Genomic DNA, 6439 nt, shown 5'->3' on the forward strand with positions numbered 1-6439 from the left:
AAACACAAAGCAATAAAACACAAGGCTTTACAACTTTCTGGTGGATTTGAACTTATCCACCAGATATAAATATATATATATATATATAAAGTCGAGAACTTTGTGATGTTTGAATAGCACACAGCTACCTACAAGTGAACATACAGGATTACAGAGAGATGCTTAACAAATACAGCTTTTTCTATCTCTATGAAAATAATGCTTACTTGGTTATTATGTTCTAATTGCTACACTTGGTTTATATACTACCAAGTTACATGATAAAAAGACAAACAAGTAAAACAAAAATTGTTTCTAGTCTAATTTCATGCTACTTCATTACTCTATCCAACATCTTTGAATATCTTCATAATTGCATTGAAATGGTAATGCTTCTTTGTTCTCTAATTCTTGCAATTAGGCTGCCACATTCCATTTGCAAACACCCGACGCATGTGACTGTGTTGTTGATAAGTGGCATTTTATACCACTTAGAACGTCTTAAAATGGCTTAAATTGGTGTCTTGAAATCAAGTATTTTGTGTATTTGATGCGTTTTTCTAGTGTTTATGCATTTCAGGGTATTAATTGCATTTTGGGGGAGGAATCATCAAGAATAAGCCTTGGCATGTGTTCACCATTGCGAGAGGAAAGGAATGGGCAGATTACGGTGAAGAAACGGAGCAAACCTGGATTTTTTCCAGTAGAGGCCTGCGCGCCCGCGCAGCAATGCTGAGCGGCCGCGCAGCAACTTGCGCGCCCGCGCAGCTATGCTGAGCGGCCGCACAGGGTCGGGGAAAAAGATAAATTATTTTAGACTTCTACTTCTGTTTGGCTTCCAACTTCTATGTAATCTGAGTTTTATGGGACTATTATATAGGTAGATTTGAGACGTTTTCACAGAGAGTATTAAGGGGATTATGTTTTAGATTGTGTTTTACGCAAGAAGCGAAGGAGATAAGGAAGAAGACCGATTTAGCACACTGCAACGAAGAGGAAGCATATTTTCTTGTGATTCTTGTTTCGTTGTAACGTTGGATGCTAGTTTTCTTGCTTTGACTTATTTACTCTTGTGACGTACTCTGTTTTAATATAATTAGTTTAGTTATTATTTTCTTGTGTCTGTTTATCATGATTTCATATGAACCCATGATGGCGATAAGTTCTATTATGGGCTAATCGTGATCATGGGGTTACAACGGATTTATTATAGAATTCTTTAGTTAATTGTTTAATACTTTAGTGTGTGATGATTGCATGATATCTAGTATTGGTTGTGCGTATTCGTCTTATGTGCATCGCGAACATATAAGATAGGGTGTTAATCTCTTGTGAAGCGACGGTGGATCTTGAGATTTAGAACTTGCCATGCTAGCATAGGTTCATGTACGTTGTGCATGATTAGTGGGTAACTCTAACAGTTTTATTTGCCCTATGTAATCAAAAGGAATAACTTGTGCTTAAATCGTTGTGTTGTCAATTTCTGTAGACATATAGGAACTCAACATAATTGATGACTATTAAACTTCTATCTTAATTGTGGATGCTTGGTAGAATGGTATTAGTACAATGAAAGTTGGCTTTTATCAGTTTCGTGTTATTCGATTAATATCATCACTGTCACATGCTAAAGGTAATAACAATGGCTATAGAAGGAAGTAATAATGAAGTTGTGATCTCATGAGTGTTTTATTATTGATAAATTGAAGTGTTAGTTAAGTGGTTAATTAAGTAGTTAATTATAGTTAATATTTAATCAACAATTTTTAGTGTTATTATCTTAACATTGAGAAGTAATCATACATTGGTGAGTGAGTTTAATTAGACAATAATTTAGTCTGAGTCTCTGAGGGAACGAACTAGAAAGTATTCTATATTACTTGCAAACGCGTATACTTGCGTGAATATTAGCGCGTGTTTTCGCCCTAACAAGTTTTTGGCGCCGCTGCTGGGGACTCGGCGTATTTGTTTAGTTTATGTACTTACCATCATTGGTCATTAGGACTCAGTGATTAGGACGTAGTAGTTACTTATTTTTTTCTGGTTGTGTTTCAGGTACTTTAGCAAGCGTTTATGCAAACTCGTTCTCGTGCTCGCAAGAGGACTTTAGATACAGCTGAGGAGACAGACGAAGTTCTTGATATTCCGGAGAAGTTAGATTTTGAGGATTCGGATTCAGGAACTGAGCAGAAAGAACCAGTAAACATGGGAGATCGTATTGTTCAAGCTGATCCAGCTCTTATGGATTTTTCTCGGCCTAAAATTGATGACATTCAGTCAAGCATCCTTCATCCGGCTATTCAAGCTAACACCTTTGAAATCAAGCCGGGCACTATTCAGATGGTGCAGAATTCTGTTTCTTTTGGAGGAGCGGCAACTGAAGACCCCAACATGCACATAAGGAATTTTGTCGAGATCTGCAGCACTTTTAAGTATAATGGCGTGACTGATGAGGCTATCAAGTTGAGGCTTTTCCCATTCTCACTGAGGGATAAGGCTAAAGACTGGTTACATTCTGAACCAGCTGGGTCCATCACTACGTGGCAAGATCTTGCGCAAAAGTTTCTGGTGAAGTTTTATCCAATGGCAAAGACTGCTGCTATGAGGAGTGCTCTTACTCAGTTTGCGCAGCAACCTACAGAATCTATGTGCGAGGCTTGGGAACGCTACAAGGAAATGTTGAGAAAATGTCCACATCATGGAATGCCGGATTGGATGGTGATCACTGGTTTCTATAATGGTTTGGGGGTCCAATCTCGGCCCATGCTCGATGCAGCAGCTGGAGGAGCCTTATGGGCTAAAAGCTATACTGAGGCGTATAATCTTATCGAGACGATGGATGCAAATGAGCATCAAAACCCAACTCAGAGGATGACGTCAGGCAAGGTAGCAGGTATTCTGGAAGTTGATGCGGCCACCGCTATTGCAGCCCAGCTCCAAGCGCTATCAATGAAGGTTGATTCTCTGGCTACGTATGGAGTTAATCAAATAGCTATGGTTTGTGAGCTTTGTGCAGGTTCTCATGCTACGGATCAGTGTTCTCTTGTCAACGAATCTGTTCAGTATGTGAATAATTATCAGCGACAACAGCAGCCTGTGCCAGCGACCTATCATCCTAATAACAGAAATCATCCAAATTTCAGCTGGGGGAATAATCAGAATGCTATTCAGCCACCATATCAGCAAGGAGTGAGTAAACAGTTTAACCCACCTGGATTCCAGCAACCACAGCAGTATGCTACAAGGCAATCATATCCTCAACAGGGAAGTACAGCTGCACCCACTAGTGCTAATTTTGAGGAACTTAAGCTGTTGTGCAAGAGTCAGGCGGTTTCTATCAAGACCTTGGAAAATCAAATCGGTCAATTAGCCAATGCAGTGCTCAATCGTCAACCTGGCACTCTTCCCAGTGACACGGAAGTACCAGGCAGGAAGGAAGCTAAATAGCAAGTCAAGGCTATTACCTTAAGGTCTGGAAAAGTGGCTGATGCTGAAAAGGCAAAGGAAGTCGAAGCTGAAGTTAGAGATTAAGAATCTAAGCAAAAGGAGAAAGTGGCGGAACCAAGGAAGACTACTGTTGAACACACTCTGCCTGAGGCTAATACAGGGGAGAAACAGCTCTATCCTCCACCACCTTTTCCTAAGAGATTGCAGCAACAAAAGCTGGATAGACAGTTCGGGAAGTTTCTGGAGGTGTTCAAGAAACTTCACATCAATATACCTTTCGCTGAGGCTCTGGAACAAATGCCTAGTTATGCAAAGTTTATGAAGACTATTCTTGCAAGGAAGGTGAAACTGGATGACCTTGAAACTGTTGCTCTCACGGAAGAATGCAGCGCTGTTCTGCAACAAAAGTTACCACCAAAACTGAAAGATCCAGGAAGCTTCACCATTCCTTGCACCATTGGCAATCTAACTTTTGACAAGTGCCTTTGTGATTTGGGAGCAAGCATTAATCTGATGCCGTTGTCGATCTTTAAAAAGCTGGATCTGCCTGATCCAAAACCCACATACATGTCGCTACAATTGGCTGACCGTTCCATTACTTACCCAAGGGGCATAGTTGAGGATGTGCTCGTCAAGGTGGATAAGCTCTTCTTTCCGGCAGATTTTGTTATTCTGGATTTTGAGGAAGATAAGAAGATTCCCATAATCTTGGGAAGGCCTTTCTTGGCTACTGGCCGTACCTTGATAGATGTGCAAAAAGGTGAACTTACTATGCGGGTCCAAGATCAGGATGTGACCTTCAATGTATTCAAGGCAATGAAATTCCCTACAGAAGATGAGGAGTGCTTAAAAGTGGATGTGATTGATACTGCGGTTACTTCGGAACTCGATCACATGCTAATGTCTGATGCATTGGAAAAGGCCTTAGTGGGGGATTTTGACAGCGATGATGAAGATAGCAATGAGCAATTACAATATCTGAACGCTTCTCCATGAAAGCGAAAGCTGGACATACCATTTGAATCTCTTGGTACTTCTGACCTTAAGAATGCTGAAGGGAAGCTCAAACCATCAATAGAGGAAGCACCTACCTTAGAGCTTAAACCATTACCTGAACACTTGAGGTATGCTTTTTTAGGTGATTCATCTACGTTACCTGTTATTATTTCATCTGACCTTTCAGGTAGTGAGGAAGACAAGCTCTTAAGGATTTTGAGAGAATTCAAATCGGCTATAGGATGGACCATAGCAGACATCAAGGGGATAAGTCCTTCATATTGTATGCATAAAATTCTGCTAGAGGAAGGTAGTAAGCCAACTGTGGAACAGCAGCGAAGACTGAATCCCATCATGAAGGAGGTGGTGAAGAAAGAAATTCTGAAATGGCTAGATGCAGGCATCATTTATCCTATTTCTGACAGCTCGTGGGTGAGCCCCGTACAATGTGTACCTAAGAAGGGAGGTATCACTGTGGTCGCAAATGAAAAGAATGAGCTCATCCCTACTCGAACAGTTACAGGATGGAGAGTATGCATGGATTATAGAAAATTGAACAAAGCCACAAGGAAGGATCACTTCCCTCTTCCATTTATTGATCAGATGCTTGATAGATTGGCGGGTCATGAGTATTTTTGTCTTCTGGATGGTTATTCCGGGTATAATCAGATTTGTATTGCACCAGAGGATCAGGAAAAGACTACCTTCACTTGTCCATTTGGCACATTTGCTTTTTGCAGAGTTTCGTTTGGGTTATGTGGCGCCCCGGCCACTTTTCAGAGATGTATGATGGCTATATTCTCTGACATGATTGGAAATAACGTCGAAGTGTTCATGGATGACTTCTCCGTCTTTGGACACTCATATGATGAATGTTTGAATAATCTGCGCGCCGTACTCAAAAGATGCGTGGAAACTAATTTGGTGCTTAATTGGGAGAAATGTCATTTTATGGTGCGTGAAGGCATTATCCTTGGGCATAAGGTCTCTAGCAAGGGTCTGGAGGTGGACAAGGCCAAGGTGGGAGTCATTGAAAATCTTCCCCCACCTAATTCTGTGAAAGGAATCCGTAGTTTTCTTGGTCATGCGGGTTTTTATCGGCGATTCATCAAGGACTTTTCAAAGATATCTAAGCCGTTGTGCAATTTGCTTGAGAAAGATGTGCCGTTCAAATTTGATGATGAATGTTTGGCAGCATTCGAGACTCTCAAGAAGAGTTTGATTACTGCACCAGTTATTATAGCACCAGATTGGACAGAACCGTTTGAGATGATGTGTGATGCAAGTGATTATGCGGTAGGTGCAGTTCTGGGACAGCGCAAGAAAAATCTCTTCCATGTGGTCTACTATGCGATTAAGACTTTAAATGGTGCCCAATTGAACTACACCACTACTGAGAAGGAGCTTTTGGCTATAGTCTTTGGCTTTGAGAAATTTTGATCTTATCTGCTTGGTATGAAAGTAACAGTATTCACTGATCATGCAGCTATTCGTTATCTGGTTTCTAAGAAGGATTCGAAGCCGAGACTCATTCGTTGGGTGCTTTTACTTCAGGAATTTGAGTTAGAGATCAAAGATAGAAAAGGTACTGAGAATCAAGTAGCTGACCATCTCTCTAGGTTGGAGAATCCCGATTCTACTTCACAAGATAGGACGTTAATCAATGAATCTTTTCCGGATGAGCAGTTGTTTGCAATTCAGGAGGAAGAACCATGGTTTGCAGATATTGTAAACTATCTCGTCAGCAATATAATGCCTCTTAATTTGACATCCGCTCAAAAGAAGAAGTTTCTGCATGAGGTAAAGTGGTATATGTGGGATGAACCATATTTGTTTAGACAGGGAGCTGACCAGATCATCAGGAGATGTATCCCGTTCTGTGAGACGGAGGGGATATTATGAGACTGCCATTCCACGGTTTATGGTGGACACTATGGAGGTGAGAAGACGGCAGCTCGTATTCTGCAAGCAGGTTTTTTCTGGCCTACTTTGTTCAAGGATGCTCATCAGTTTGTTT

General features: G+C 40.9%; 1 non-coding gene across 1 annotated transcript; it reads right to left on the minus strand.

Annotated features, from left to right (window-relative positions):
- Positions 1–2577: 2577 nt before the first annotated feature.
- LOC141698833 (small nucleolar RNA R71) lies at positions 2578–2684 on the minus strand. The gene has a single exon (XR_012565333.1). It is a non-coding gene; the product is annotated as a small nucleolar RNA R71 (small nucleolar RNA).
- Between the last annotated feature and the right edge of the window lie 3755 nt (positions 2685–6439).

The sequence above is a fragment of the Apium graveolens genome, chromosome 11 (assembly GCF_009905375.1).
Source record: "Apium graveolens cultivar Ventura chromosome 11, ASM990537v1, whole genome shotgun sequence".
NCBI classification, from domain to species: Eukaryota; Viridiplantae; Streptophyta; class Magnoliopsida; order Apiales; family Apiaceae; genus Apium; species Apium graveolens.